Genomic DNA, 17469 nt, shown 5'->3' with positions numbered 1-17469 from the left:
TTGATTGATTGATTCATTCCATTGATTGATTGATTGATTGAGATCGATTCAATTGATTCGGTTTATTTCAACATTACTATTATTATTCTTATTGATATTCTTATTCTTATTCTTATTCTTATTTTTATATTAATGTATTTACTATTGTTATTATTATTATTATTATTATTATTATATTATTATTTTTATATTTATTATATTACTATTATATTTATTAATAATTAATTCGTATTGTTTATATTATTATATTTATATTTAATACATTTATTATTATTATTATTATTATATTATATTTATTATTTTATTAATATATTTATTATTATTAATATTATTCATAACATATTTATTATTATTATTATATTTAATATTATTATATTAATAAGTTATTATTTAATATTTATTATTTTATTAATATACTCATTATTAATATTATTAATCACATATTTATTATTATTATTATATTTAATATTATTATGTTAATAAGTTATTATATTAGACCTATTATTATTATTATTATTATCATTATTATTATTATATTATTTATTTTTTAGTTATTATTATTAATATATTATATTATTATTAATAATGTTATCATTTATATTACTAATATATTATTATTATAACTTTATTTATTATTATATTAATATTTTATTTTTTTATATATCTTATTAGATTATATTAATATATTATTGTTATTAATGAATAATATTATAATAATATTTATTATTATTATTGGTATTATTTTTATTATAATATTTATTATTATTATTATTATTTTAATAATAATAATATAATAATAATAATAATAATAATAATAATAATAATCTTTTTATTATTATTTCAGTTTAGTTCAGTTCAGTTCAGTTCAGTTCAGCTCCATTAAGTTCAGTTCAGTTCAGTTCAGCTCCATTCAGTTCAGTTCAGACAATTTTAGTCCAAAAAAACAGGGCCTAAGTGAGGTATAGGATCTGAACTGAACTTATAGGATCTGAACTGCACTGAACTTATAGGATCTGAACTGAACTTATAAGATCTGAACTGAACTGAACTGAACTTATAAGATCTGAACTGAACTGAACTAAACTTATAGGATCTGAAGTGAACTTAAATTAAGTGACTTTAAGTCCAAAAGAACATGGCCATAGTCTTACTTAAGATGGACATATCCATTTTATTCTAAAAACAACTCAAATACTACCACAATGATAGTATAGACAAACTCTTGTTACTCCCTAAACAAGTTTGGCTTCTTATATGGTACTTATTTTACCCGTTTCAACAGTTAAACGGATATGTCCCATCTTAAACAAGAATTTACAATATAAACAAATCTATTTTCTGTATCTAGCTTTAAAGGGTGAATAGCAAGTTCGGTTCATAATGATGACAACAAAAAAACCTGCATTAATCGGGTTTGTCGCAATCAATTTTATACGCGTATGGTTAAACAAAATCTTGTTTAAGAGGGGGAAGATACGCCTTAAACTTAAAACGGATTAAATAGAATACCTAAAATAAAAACATAATGTTTGGGATTAGAAAAAATTTGCCAAATCTATCAAAGTGAGATGTTTAAAGAGTTGATAATAATTGATAAAATGCCTGAATAGTTTTATACATGTGATTGCAGACGTGCCCATTACTGCTTTCCTACTCCATTCACAGGTTTAATCGTGCAAGTAAGTCGCATGCATGATGCATCAACCAACCTCTCTCTTTTTTCTCCTAACTACAGGATCTACACCATTGAGCCACGGTAATTTAATCTCGATCAGGCTAGATGTTGGACTCGATCATCTCAGCCTGGTCTTGCTTATTTTCACCATAAATTCAATCCAATTCTTTTAATAGGGTCCAAGTTAATAACTTTAATGACACGAACTCAATTCGACAATATTACATGTATAGAAAACAGGGAACATAGACGAAGAAACTATAAGTCAATTGATTGGATCATTTCGGCCAACTAGCAGCACACACTATTTCAATCCGTAGTTCCAAACAAAAACAAAGCTGTGAGCTAGGCCTAAACTAACAACAAAATTGTACGTCTGGGAACATATTAAGGAGCGAATTATAACGAAGCTAATCCAGCGTCTGGAATAGAGTAGCAACTACTGATATTCCCAATCTGTTGTGATCTAGTCATCCCAAAATGTATTCTTCTTCTTTCCTGCATTTATTTACAATCAATCAATATATATAAGAAAAGCATATATGGCGCCACTTAAATTCATTTAAGCATCCAAAATACAAGACCATCAAAAATATGCAAAAAAGGGTGGCCTCACGACAATTTTATATAGTCTGAAAGCCAAGGGCTTGCTTTGGAAAAGAAAAAAAAATCAAAACTCATCTAATGACACTAATGATTGCAATGTGAGACTAATCCTCGTCTTACAAAGACCAAGTCACTAATGTGAGACTAATCCAATTCAAATTGAAGTCTCAGCCCCGATACCCCCTTAACCCACTAAAAAGTGAAATTAACTACCCATCTCATGATATAATCATATCATGAGAGAATCTCATAAGAGAATTTTTGATCTAAAATAACATCCTTTATATTAAAGTAACTACGCCCGCCCGTGAATGTCTTATGATACTGCCGGACTGCCGGTCCCAAGCCTGGATAAAGGAGGGTTGTGGTAGGTTTGTGAGAACCAGAGTAAAATTCCCGCCACACTTTGTGGACGTGAATCAAATTTCGAATATTGTTTGGGCGTCCTTTTGCTGTGTTGTTGGATTCCTAAACGGTTTTGGAAGATGATTCAAGTTAGCCGACCCCAAATCATGTTGGAATTAAGGCTCTATTGTTGTTGTATATCAAAGTAACAACGCAATTAATTCCAATAAAGTTCAAACAATAGGTAACAAAAAACGGAACGATGCTTACCACCACTTCTCCTACCACCATCTCTCCCCCCTCTACCACTAAATCTTCCACCTCGACCGCCCTCTCGGTCACCTTTACCACTGAATCTCCCACCATCACAGCCACCTCTCCTTCCTCCGCCTTTTCCACCTCTGACAAGCCTACCACCAGCGCTGTCGCCTCTTGATTTAGCCTCTTGCACGTTCAAGTTAAAGCTGCCTCCGAGATTAGAATTATTCTTCTACAATGATGCTTCCAACTCACTATCACCCAAGAAAATGTCACGGATTCATACATTGAAGATCCTTTTAATAACAGACACAATAATTTTAGACATGATCAAACAACTTTATATGACAACCAAAAATATGCTTACAAGGACAATTATATAATCAATCACCGTAAGCTAAAGTGTACATATGTTTGATTGTCTTTATGGCGTTTTTTACGGCGGGGGAGGAGTTTTCGGGGGTGGGGGCGACATTTTCGGGGGTGATAGAGGTAGTTAGTGTTTGGGGATGGAGGATTTCAACGGTGGTGGCAAGGTAGTCGCCAGTAACGTGAGGAGTCTAGTCGGGGACAAGGATTGTCCATGGGTTGGGCGTGGTGGCGCGAGGTGGTAATGGTACTGGTGGTAGTGAATGTTGGTGATTGTAATAGGTGAGGATGGTGGATGACCATGATTCCCTTTCTTTCCTAATTTCAATCCAAACAGACAAGTAAAATGGGGGTATTCCCATTCCTTTCCCATTGTTTTCCTTAACCGATTCCATTTCCTTTCCCTTTGTTGAACCAAAGGCCCCCTTACTGAATCGGAACTTGCAATACCTGGGTTTCGGAATAAAAGCGCGTGCATAATCAAGTCTCACTGGACGGCTTAACATTTCCTGATCATTCAACTCTATAGCCTGAACAGAAACGAGCATCTTAGCCAAGACAAAGTGAACCGTTTTGCTCAATCAGTAAAGTAGAATAAATAAAACTCATTCAGGCTTCCAACAAATAAGAAAATAGTTGTTTATTAATATATTTCATAGAACTCAGCAACCTCAAACAAAAATATCACCTTTTGTGCTGCTTCAACTGTCGCAAATTCCACATGGACAAAATCCTTCAATTGGCGTCTTGAATTTATAGAAAATCTAACTTCTACCACTTCGCCAGCATTTTTGAAAAATTCACGCCTGCAATATTTATCAAAAATGCTTAATAATAGAGGATTTTGACGGAAAAAAGATGCAGCTTCAGAAGCACATAGCCCATACACATCAGACTCCTTTACGGAGTAGGAAAGATTCCCGACATAGAGTGACTTTGACACAATAGCTTCTGGATTTGCTGGTGTTTTTGGCTGAAAGAAAATCAGTATGTTCAGGTACACAAGTGAAGCAGCAGTGCAGCACAAGACAAGAATAAGAAATACTACTAATGTTCTGGTAAATGTAAACAAAAACAAAAAAATCGTGCCACTTTGCTGCTTGTACAAAAAATCAAGTGTAAGCTACATACTGTTTTCTGAAAAGTAGAAGCAGAAGATTTCCCAGTATCAACCATTTCTACATCTGTATCCTATTAATAAGATATTTCAAAGATCATCTCTTGTAACATTATAAGCACCAGATCATGCAACTTGAATCACTAGCAAGAACTTTTAAATAACCCTAAAGTTCCCCATGAAGATTTATGTTCTGCGGAAAAATATATCATTATACAAAAATATAATAGGGAAAAAAAAACTTTTACAACAACAACAACATCAGAGCCTTAATCCCAAAATGAATTGGGGTCGGCTGAAATGAATCATCTTTTAGAACCGTCCTTGGGTAAACGCACACCTCAAAATGCGAATAGAAAATGGAAAAGTGAAACACAAAAGGGAGAGCGAAAATGTAATATAAAGTCAAGGTAAACTTACAGGTTTTAAAATCGATTTCCGGATTTTTTTTATAAAAACTTAAAATTTAAATCGAGCGAAGAGATTAAAACGATTTGAAAACCGAAATAGAATTAAGGATCTGGAATGCCCTAAAGTAAACCAAGTAAAATATATAAGAAAGTGGTTGGTAAAAAAGTGTAATAAAGGAGAGAAGAACAAATAATTTTTTACAAAAATAAAATAAAAACACTAAATAAATACTTCCTCTATTCAACTCCAATCTACCATATTTCCATTTCCATCCATTCAATTCCACTCTACCACTTTCCATAAAAAACAAAACAAATGACAATTCTATCCTAATTGTTTTATCTTATTTACACCAAATGCCACTGGTTGGCCCACACTTAATTAGACTCAAATCCCTCCCTAATTCTAATCTGGCCCATTTAACAACCCTAACCCAATCCCACACTCACTAATCCTTCCCTCCAAATTTTACTAACCCAACCCACTATACCCCCTTATATCGTTCAAAAAAAAAATTCCCAAACCCACCCACCTCATTCAATCCCCCATCGGCCCAACTAGTCCTCCATAACCCTCTAGAATCTTCATTCACTCCCTCATTCAATCCCTCAGAAACCCTAAAGTTATCCTCTCTTTCTCTCTCCCCAATTCCGCCTCCATCAAACCCTAGATCTCCCTCATTCCGTTTTCATTTGTCTTCTTTAATCTCCCTCATCTCCTATTTTTTCTTCAATTATCTCCCTCATTAACAACATGAAACCTCCTCATCCAAACTGTGGTAATGATTGTATTCACTGTGTTTTTTATCGTTATCGTGTTGGGTTAGTAGACGATGAAGGCGATGATGACTATGATGAATCTGCTCCTGAATCGCCTCCTCCAACCCATATCGTTCCTGATTCGCTAGATCCTGATGATTTGGGGACTGTAGTTGAAGATACGGTGTTCGATGATGGTAGCGTTTGTATTCCAAAGTCCCCTGAGAACGTCACTCCTTCAAAGTCGCCTCAAACGCCTGAGAAAACGACTTTAAACGAAGTTGGTGGTGGATCTGGTGACCCAGATAGTCCTTGCACAAAGTATGTAAATCGTTATTTGAAGAGGACGGCTGATAGGCGTCCTAAAACACCTGAGAAAACTGCCGGGTATGTTGAAAAAGTGGTGGTCTTCCCTCCATCACCAAAGACTGTTAAATTAAATGCTTTTGTGGATAGATTCTTATCTAAGCAATAATTACTTCAAGGTTTTGGTATATTTCCTAACTCATTCACTTTTTTTGTATTTTTATTTTAATTTTTCGTATATTATTTCGTATTTGAATAATTTATTGAACTGCTGGGTTAACTGCTGTTAGGAGATACTGTCTAATAATGATTTTTGGTATGATTTTCTGTTAATGTTGGTCTGTCAATTCCACGTCATTTTTCTAACCCCTTCATTATGGTCTGTCTGAACTGAAAAACTGTTTGATAATGATTTTTGATAATGATTTTTGATAATGATTTTTGGTTTGTCTGATAATGATTCAATGCTTTGGTTTTGATCTGTCTGGTTTGTCTGATAGTCTTTCAAATGAGGATTAAAGCCTTAATGGTTTGTCTGTCTGGTTTGTCTGAACTGTTTTGATCTAAACTGTTATCATCTGAACTGTTATGGTCTGTCTGAACTGAAAAACTTGAATGAAACTGAAAAACTTGAACTGAAAAACTTGAATGAAAATTGAATGAAACTGAACTTAAAAACTTGAATGAAACTGAACTGAAAAACTGAACTGTTTTGGTCTCAAATTTTGTCTGTTAATGTTTGTCTGCAGTAGTCAGTCCATTAATGTTTTGTCTGCAATTAAAATTGAACTGAAAAAATTGAATGAAACTGAACTGGTTTGGTTTGTCTGTCTGTTTTAGTTTGTCTGCTCAATGATGAAAATCCTTAATGGTTTGAGAGCTGTTAGGTTATTGCTAGAGTTGAATGTTAAGTGGCCACTATGTTTAAGTAAATAAGCCACCACATGGTCTACCAATGAATGAGTGTGTGCGCCTTTCCATTTCAAATACAGTTATTGATTCTCTATGATGACTATTCCATAATGGTTTGAGAGCTAAGTTTCTTGTTGCCTTGATCAATTCTGTTTTGTATAGAAAGCATGGTCTATCTTCATTGTGTGTGTGTGTGTTCGAGGCATTTTTACTTTACAAAACTCAATGATGAGGCCATTTAGGCCTGAGAGTTTTGTGCTCAATGATGATGCTTTGAGAGCAAGTGCTTGTATGGTGTAGTTGAATGGGGGAAGTATATGTATAGGTTTCTGGCCATTAAATTAAAGTATTTAAGCCACCACATGATATACAAATGAATGGGTGTGTGTGTTCATCTATTTCAATTACAGTTTCAGAGATCTGTGACGACAGCTCCTTAATGGTTTGAGAGCTTTATTTATTGCTGCCTTTCTCATTACTGTGCTTGTTTGATGATCATGGTCTACCTTCATTATGTAATGCATGTAGGAGGCTTGAATACTTGACACAACTCAATGATGAGGCCACACTATGCCTGAGAGTTGATGGTCTATCTTCATTACATTTTCCTGATTTGTGTTGCTGTTTTTCAATTGAACATTAAACTGAACTTGAAATTGCATTTTGAACTGAACTTCAAATTTTACATTGCATTTGTCATTTCATTTCAAACAAAACATTACATTTAAAAGTAAATTGAAGTTTAATGTTCATTTGAAACATAAGTTTCAAATGAACATTAAACTGAACATTACATAACTTGAATTGACAATGCATTCCACTCTATTTGTCTCAAAAATTAACCTTCAACATTGTACCCTAGTGCCTCCATTAGGTTTTGAAGTCCTTCTGTCTTCCCTAATCCCTGCATATATTCAATGCATTCTCTTACCAACTCTTCATTGACTACTAAATTCCTTGGTAACATACCAATTGCAGCTAAATGACCCTTCCCCATGTGTGGGATTGAAAAATCATTATGCCCCTTACGCATCCTAATTTCAATCATGACTGCTTGTAATGATAAGAATATGTTGTTGAGTTTGGTAGGACTGTAATCTATGAATGCTTGCATAACTTCATTGACTAGTTCATCAACTGTTTTGTATGCGCTAGATGATTGCAATGACTGTAATGCCTTGAAATATCCAAGATCATTACAGTTTAAATTTGGTGAGTTTGGGGGTTGGAAAACTAATTCAATGTGAAAACCATCTGAGTTTGCAGCAGCCATAAAGTCAGGGTCGTTATTCTTGATATGTGGCCTTGCATAATCTTGTTGAATGTAAATATGCTTGTTTAAACAGTCTGGCCACACACTCTTAATTGCTGGTATAACTTGATGAATTAGACAATCTTTGACAACTTGTTTTGTGATTGAGTCAATGGGCTTAGTTTCCATTGTCCCCCTTGGCCTGTTTATGCTAGACCTTGCTGCTGGTACTTCATGTTTAAATGGAAACATGCCAATTTTACCATCAAATATTAACTCCCCATCTGCTCCATATATTGGCCTACTAACTGCACACATGAACATGACCTTTGTAAGGAACCTTTTTGACTGGCAGCTCCTATATGGAGGCTCCTCCCCTTTCACAATATACACCTTTTCATTGTCCGAGGTTATGAAAAACCACTTCTCATCCATGTGGATAGTGTTGCTCATCTCATCAAATATTATTTCAGTGAATGGGATTGAATTTAGATCAAGAAATTCTTGCACTTGTTGTCTAACCACCAATGACTTTAGTGAATGCAGTAGCCTTTGTTTTTTGTGTAAGTCACTGAGTTTGGGATGTAATGGACTTGAATGAGGCTTAAATAAACCTTCATTCACCCATGAATGGACTGTTCCAACTCAAACTCCACAGTGTTTAGAAACCCTCTCCATGGTGTTTCTTTTAGAACTGTCAAGTGACTTGATATGCTCAATGTCTGGTAGTATCCTTTTCCTATTTTTATTGCCTATTCTTCCACTTTTGACATCAAGTTTATCTCCTATTAACCTGGGTTTTTTTGCAAGTTTCCACATGTTTGAGATGCTTCTATCACTCAACCCAAACCTTTCTTTGCTCTCTCGATAAAGCACCAAATGGCAGCTTCCCATCATTAGTTTTTTGAAGAAGGTAGATGGCAACTTCAGTCCTCAAATCCTCTGTCATACACTTGAAAACCATGGCTGTGAAGTTGAAGTTTTCTGAAGATGGTTGTGTAATTTGAAGAACTAAAACCGTGTAATTTTTTTTTAACTTCAGCACTGTTTTTTTTTTGGATTCTTGTAATTTATGGACTTGTAAAGTTTATTTTTGTTCCTTTGTTATTGAATGAGCAACTTAATGTAAGGTGAGAACCAAGAGTGAATGTGTATCCAGCTAAGTTGAGCTGACATTTTTTGAGGGGAAAATTAAGTCCCACTTGTTTTGGTGGGTGTAGATACCCATATCCGTCGATATTGGAATTTATAGAGAACCCGACAAACACCCGATGATGATAGGACACATGTATTTATTAGTTGTCATTGTCATTATGTGGGCTCGTTTTACGATGTAGAATGAGCGTTGTCGACGAAGTATTTTATTAATTTAAATGATATATAAATTAAAGCTTTTTTAAGGTGAATTCATTATTGCTTTATTTTGAATTTAATTTCTCAAGTTTATTTTATTGAAAATAAAATAAATAATTGATTTGAAAATCATTTTATGAGTGTATTTGATTTGAAAAATCATTCATTTTAATGTGTTATTTGATTTGAAAAATCGAATTTGAAAATCGAAAACTCGTTTTAACCACGCGTTTTGGAGCTCGATAATAGCTCGGTTTTTGGGCCCGTTTTCTTTACGAGTTGGCACGAATCTCGAGTACACTAACCAACCTAGGACTCTACCCATCCAACCCCAGTTCGAACCCCCATATCCACACCCAAATCTCGTCCCAAACATCCCCCCAACACAGCCCAATTTCTTTCCTCTACCCGTGTTTGCATAGCCCGTCGAAAGCCTTTCTAAACCGACTCAAACTTGGTCCAAACCCGCAACCCATCACCACCAATCCGTGCTCCACATTACCCACAATAACCCAGCACCTAGAACACCACAAAACCCATCCAAATCCCGTCCCAAATACTCCCCAAACAGCCCGCATAACAAGCAGCCCCCCCTGTTTTGCGTGCTAAATCCCGAGCCCAAAACCCGCTCCAAACACCACCAAAACCCGTGACCATTAACCCTAACCCATACCCTAGTATCCTACCCATATTACCCTAGCTTAACCACCAAGCAAACCCCCCATGCAAACCCTAAAAAACCCCACGAATAGCTGATGGGCAGCAGCTATGCAAACCGAGCCCGACTGCTTGTTGCCCTATCAAACCCTACTTTAACTCCTTATAAATACCCACACTTCACCATACATTCATTACTCTAAGTTCTCCATACATACTACTGTCATTCACAAGCTTTAAACTCCAGAAACAAACCCTAATTGCCTCTCAAAAACCCTCGACAAAACCGACTTACAAACTGAGAATCAGTTTGTGTGTCCTCTTTGAAACCGTTCGTTCAACCATCAAACCTCCATTAAAATTCGAGTTTCTTGTTCCAAATTAACCATACAATATCCATCTGCATCTTAGACAAAGATTTACGAGCCAAATTGCCCTTGAGAGTACACGAATCCCCTCGAAAAACAGAGTGTTATACACTCTGTTTTCGCGGCTTTTCCTGTCTGTCCAGTTCTGTTTGTGCTCGTTTTTCGTGCCCAATAACTCAAAATGACCAGGAATTGTTTTAAGATCTCTGTTCTCCTATCTTTCTAGTTTTCAAAACATCTTTTAAATCTAATTTTCACCGTGAAACGAGTGAGAAATTGCAGTTTGAAAGTTGCTGTCCAGATTTGCAAAAAATACGTGTTGTTTGCTTTGTTCCTTCGTCGACGACGGCCTCTCGAGATAAAATCTACGATCGATTACGACCCAAGACGGTGTCAACGATATATGTAGGTTGAGGGTGCATCAAATCCTCCTCTTCTCCCTTTTATTTCGTTTTTTTTATGTTTGTTTTTTATTGTTTCGTTTTATTTTGTTTATCGTTTGTTATCGTTAACTATGAAACTAGTTTAGTCCGAGTATGAGTTAAAGTACCACCACGAACACCCGCGTTGACTTGAGATGGGAAAGAAATCCGCCACATCGGTCGGTCGTACACCCCGTCTCATTTACATATCCTCTTGTTCAAGGTAGGGCATTAATAAAACGATTTCTAACTTCGTTCCTCGCTTTTGACCCCTCTCTTGTTTCGTTTAAATCGACCTGACCAAGGACCATTCACATGTTAGTTCGACCTCTGATTGTTAACATATGACTCATTTAGATGACGTTAGATCAATTTAATAACCTAATTAGACACGTTAGGTGGCTTCGACACAAGCATTAAAATCAACTAACAATTCTGTAACTTAATTGAATGCATCTTTCTCTTTCACATAATTTCTCGCTAGTATAAGAGTGCATGATTAGCACCTTCTTATTAACACTCGATGAGTTAAATTAATTAGCGAACTTGACCTAATTAGACCCTTTAGGCCGCGTAGAGCACTCGGTTTTAGGCAAAGCTTTCTGACCTCTTTTATCATCGTTTTCTAATGTACATCCCGCATCGCTTCGCAAATCTATCTAACCTAATGAATTTAACCTAGGAACTAGGGTGGACGTGGCTTTAGGCCGTGAGGGTGGCCGTGCCTTTTCTTGTTTAGTTTGTTTTATATCATTTGCTCTTTGTCGTTTCGTAGCTTGTAATTTATAGTTTGTTCATTGAGTTGTAATTTTCGAGTTTGTTTTACTTTTATCGAGTCAAAACTTCTTCAAAAACCTTAGTCTTGTTTGGTTGGATGGTTGTGCCCTAATGCATGTGAGAGCGTAGTAAATCGCATGTTGTTTAAAGCAACATGGCCCGATTTATGCTAATGCATGCTTTGGTGTGTGACCCAATGTCTAATTCGATAAGATTAAGCGAAAGCACGCATCACGAGGAGTGACCCAAGGCCGTGAGTCATGTAAGCCGTGGGCCACCCCCCTTGTGCACGTTTCCCTAGGCGAATTGGCCGTGTAATGTGTCGTGTACGGTTTTGTGTATAGCGTTGTATTTTAGATCGAGTTGTATCTTTAATTTATCGTTGTGTCGGCATGAAATGCCTGGGTTGTAATAGGGTAGATCCCAACGGCTCCCCCATTCCCCTCAAGCCTTGTTTTTTTCGTTTATATGTTTTTAGATCAATCAACCCACATGCTAAATAACAACTTTGACAAAGTTAGTTTAGTTGCATCTAAATCGACATAGAAACTTCACATGTTAGGGTTTTGAAAACGATGTTTGCATATCATATATCGTAGTAGCTATGACCTTGTTTGAAATCCGACACTTGACTTAGTAGAGGCCGTTATCGACGGGCGGGGTTAGGTGTCCTTATGGGCTTCCTAACACGTACCCTCACCCCTTACTCAAGATCTATGGTTTGTGGATCCGTCTAAATACCATTGGATTACAAGAGTCATTCAAATCGAGTGATATAGGGTACAAGTCTTTATCTTTAATCAGTCGTAGTCGATTGGCTTTATGCTTTTCGATGAAAGGTGTAAAGTTGACTTGAACGGTTCCAAGTTCCCAAAAAACTTGGTGGCGACTCTAATTTGTCTTAATTCGATTCGAAAGAACCTCGAGTCGATTATGCCTAGTGTGGATCCCGCGGACGTAGTTCCCGCGGGCGTTGTCCACAGTTTGGCGACTCCGCTGGGGAAAAGAGGACTAATTACACTTTGTTTCTAGTGTCTTTTCCTCCGAGGTGAAACTTGAAAAGAAAGTATTGGAAAGTAAAACATTACTCATAGTGCTACGATTCATGCATAAACCCTTAAGTAAAACATTACTCATAGTGCTTGCTTCCACTCCGCCTCGTCGTGCTTCTTGATGGTGGGGATGCTCTTCTAGGTACTCTACCTAAAGGCCCTTGCTCTATAAGACCCAAAAAGGATGGAGGGCATAGACTTTCTTGTAGAAGACTTGCCGAGACTTAGAGATATCTAGGAGCATACATCCTTCTAACATGAGAATGACAATGTGCGAAATGAATTTCCCGAGTCTTTTCGAATTTTCCGTATCGATTTCAAAACCGAACTTTTGAACAACTTACTTTCAAAATAGCATGGTTTTAAAAACGCGGAATGCTGCCCAAATAGGACTAGATTTTTCGGCCCAAAATAAGCTTTTATAGCCAGCATGCTGCCCATTTCAAATCTCATTTTCAAATCGATCATTCGTTTTTTTTTTTTCAAATTCAATCCAAAATATTTCTCGAACCTTAACCAAGCATGAAATGCGTCGAGTCGTGTCCGGGCCCTGGCCGTGTTAGGCTAGGCATGTTTTGCCCTGAGAGTCTAGAACCCGACCTTGTTGGGTCGCCCAAGCTCACCTCTTGGGATTCGAGTCATGTTGGTCCACCTTTTTGTCTAGGATAGTCCACATAAACGTCCAAGCTAGGCCATTGTGGATGTTTCATGCGAACCTATGGGCTGTGTTAGTCCAATCACGAGTTTAGTCACACCGAGTCCGGGTTAGAACCGAATTATGATGGTTCGGATCGTGTCGTCTTGTCGAGTCTAAAATGAATCGAGGTCTAAATCCAACCGTGAGTCAAACCTTTTGGTTAGTCGGTCATAAGTCGAGTCTTTGTTTGAGTCAAGTTGGTGTCATGTCCTTAAGTGTGCAGGGGCTCTTACATTTGAATATTGACTCAGTTCGAGGTTTTCTTGTAGAAAGGCCGCCAAAAACCCGACTTCAAACAATGGAAGATGCTGTTAACAAACTCACTGAGGCCGTGAACCTCATGATGGCCAGAATGGATGTGATCGAATCCAAGCTGGGTGAAGATTCCTCTTCATCTACCCCACCTCTGACTGATCTGGAGAAACAGTTCAAGTTCATTGAGGACCGTCTGAAACTCTCCCAGGGGAAGAACATCCATTACGAAATGCTAGGGCCTATGACCCAATTCAGGATAAGTTGCCCACGAACATGGTACTCACTGATATCCTAAAGTTTAAGGGCACAAAAGATCCAGTCCACCATGTTAAGGCCTATAAGGGGTACTTAGCACTGAAGGGAGTACCTGCTGACATGCTCTCTGAAATTTTCCCCCAATCTCTGGATGAACACCCGAAGGCGTGGTTCTACAATCTGGACCTTAAGAACTTCCCCACTTTCGAAGATATTACGGTGGAGTTCTGCAAGTACTATGCTGATAATGTCGAGATTCAAACCAACATAAGAACATTGGAGGTGATGACACAGAAAGAAAAAGAAGGCTTTACTGAATTCCTTGCGAGATGGCGCGCTGAAAGCGTAAAACTAGCCAAGAAGCCTGATGAAGTTGAAATGGTAGATAAGTTCGTAAAGAATCTACGACCTGTTTACCATAATGCTCTGAAATACCAGAATTTTGGCTCTTTCAAAGAATTCATAAGAATCGGGATAAAGGTAGAAGATGATGTCATAAGGGCAGAGGCTGAAAAGCCAAAAGGATACCAAGGGGCCTCGTCATCTAAGACAAAAGCCCCAGCAACGACCCATATTGATGAAGCCATCAATCTCTTAGAAGGGCAACCGAAGAAGTCGCAGCGCCAAACACCTAGGGCATTCACCGATATCGGATGCACTTATACATACGCTCTCCAAAGGCTCATAGCCCAAGGAAAGCTGAAGCCTATTGGTCCAACTTCGGATCCTCCCGCTGATCAACAAGGTAAATGGTATAAACCAAATGCCTATTGTGCCTTTCATCAAGGGAAAGGCCATGATACCGAAAGGTGCTATCGACTGAAGCACGAAATTCAAGACATGATCGAGAATGGAACACTCCCGATCCCAACTGTTAAACCCAATAATATCACCAATCCATTTGGCGATCACGCCAACTTTGTTTCTGTCGAAGACAATGTCGATTATTCCCATCTTATACGCCCATGTCTCTGGAAATAGGTGTTTATCGGGGAAATATTTGTGGATTGCTTTGAATTATTGCCAAACCCGAAGAATGAAATTCAAATCGGGAGTCTCGCTCTAGAATGTACTCCTCTCGTTAACGAAGTTAATAAAGGACAATTCGATTCACCAACCTTCATCACTGGCGTAGATCCTCAGAGGACTACCTCAGGATGGAGGCAGACCATCAAAGGGATCAAGGACTAGAACCGAGCATCTCAGCTGACAGCTGAACAAGGGAAAGCTCAAGACCAGATTTGAAAAATTATGAGTCGGGATCTGTTTTCTTTTCTTAGTCGAGTCGAGTCTAGGACTTTCTTTTCTTGAAGTTGAGTCGTTTTTCCCGCGATGACCTAGGGTGTGTCCTAGGAATCGTTCCTTTGAGTCTGTTAAGCAATTGCCTTTCCAATAAAAAGTTGCAGTTTCGTTTCCAAATATCTCTTGTTTCAATCCTCAATCATTCTGAAAGCATGATAAAATGCACAACACACTCAAAGGCATCCCTGGGTAGAAATATGTCCCGTTTCAAAATGTAAGGTACACTAGGATCCCGTGTTTGATTCCTTTACCTATTCCATGTCTGGCGGTAGAAAACCTCCATCAAAGCCAGGCTTATGACAGGCTTTTAGATGATTCTAGGACGAACCCAGACTAGCTCCTTGTTTCCCCTATCGATGATGGAAGGCAAGCCTTTTTCCCAACAAAATCATCCCATCTCGAAGAGAGAAGAGATCAACCCGTTCTAAGAATGAATTATTAGTTCTAACCCAATTTAGTTGGCGAAGCCCAGTTTTCAAGGTGTATCCATTTGTGACTGAATATAAGACCATTTTCAAAGAGAGAAGAAAAAAAGATGAAAAAATGAAAAGAAGAAAAAAAGAAAAAACGACAAAGAAAAAAAGGAAAAAAGAAGAAAAAAAGAAAAAGAAATGTCAAAATGTTGATCGAAGTTCAAAGGCGAAGCCAAAATGGTCAGGTAGTGCCATCAGCAGTCATCCATACCTCTAAGTCCTTCCCGAGGCATTTACGAGGGAATAGTTAGGGATTCTGAGAATCAGTCTGCTTGTGTTAGTACACCCAAGCCTTTAGGGTCCAGACATGGAAATTTGATCCCACATCGATTTCCAACCCATTTGTACTCACATTTCATCCAACCTGAGACACCATCTCCATCCACAGCAGCAGCCATAGCCCTTAGCCTTAGCACCACAAAACAAACCTTCAGAATGATGGTTAACCATTCAAACTTGTTGTTGCCAAGCTCCATATCCCAAAGAACCACAACCTTTTGTACCAACCCTAGACACGGGATTTAACAGTACCTTACAGGCTAGAATGGGATACGACATGATACCTTAGGTGAAACCTTCGAGTGTGTACACACAATCAATATGCCAATTTAATGCACCTTGATCGAACTACGTCGGATTTGATTTCGCTCCACGCGAATACGTAGGCAGTCCTTCAGAATAAGGGATTCAATCCACCCATCATCCAAGTTGTCATCTTGTCGGTTTCTTACGGGTCTTAACCAAGTCCAAATGAAGCCACTCTGTTTGAGTCGGTCTTAGCACTCGATGTAGGCTAGGATAAGGATATAGGTTCGGATGAATAGTATCAAGTCTCAGAATGAGCTTTATCGAACGGTTTAGGCAAAGATGCCGAGTCATATAGATGTAGGTTTGTGTTGGGAACAGAAAATATGAAAAACCCGCTGAAAAGAAAGAAGGCGTGGAAGAAAAATAGTAAAAGCCCGCTGAAAAGAAAGACAGCGGTGGCAAGAAATGATGAATACTCGCTGAAAAGAAAGGAGGCGAGGAGAAGAGTGGCAGAATGTTCCCAACAAGAGTGATGTGTGATGTCCAACTGTTCTCATAAAATCAGTCTGTGTTTAGTGTCTGGGCGAAGCCAACGTTGTCGCTCCGTGAGTTTAATCCACCTTGTCAATGCCAAATGATCTTGATTCCCATGTGCCCTCGGGAGCACGCCCATGCCATACGGTATCTCCGTCCTAAGTCCGACGACCTTGTGATTCCCATTTGCCATCTTTTGGCGCCAGAATGGCCAATTTACATTTCCACCCCCAACAAGTCAATAATTGAATTAAAACCCGGGCACACTTACGGTTTTATTTTCCTTTTTGTTTTACGGTAGCGGGCTACGCCCACGTGCCCACGTTGTTTACGAGTCATACAGAGTGTCTGTGTCATATTTCATGCTCACCCATCAAGGTTCGATTTCAAAATGCCAAATATTTCAAAATTTCAAAATTTCAAAAACTTTTTGCGCATTATGGATAGATGATCCAAGTCAAGGTTCAAACTTCAGAGTTCAAAATCAAATTTTGGGTCGACGACCCAACACCCAAATGATTCGTTTCAAATTCAAATTTCGGGTCGATGGCCCAATATTCCAAGTGATGTCAAATTCAAAATTCGGGTCGATGACCCAATTATTCAAAATATTTCAAAATTTCAATTTTCGGGTCGATGACCCAATCTTTCAAATGATCCAATTTTAAGATCGATGATCCAAATGTGCTTATGTGATGATTATTGTTAGTACGTTTTTGTGTTTCAAATATAGCAGGATATGCTTCAACTGGGGGCTCTAAAGTCTTCGACTTTAGAGCCATTGCAA

This window comes from Silene latifolia, chromosome 2, assembly GCF_048544455.1.
Source record: "Silene latifolia isolate original U9 population chromosome 2, ASM4854445v1, whole genome shotgun sequence".
Classification (NCBI taxonomy): domain Eukaryota; kingdom Viridiplantae; phylum Streptophyta; class Magnoliopsida; order Caryophyllales; family Caryophyllaceae; genus Silene; species Silene latifolia.
The sequence above is the reverse complement of the archived record's forward strand: the minus strand, read 5'-3'. Positions refer to the sequence as shown.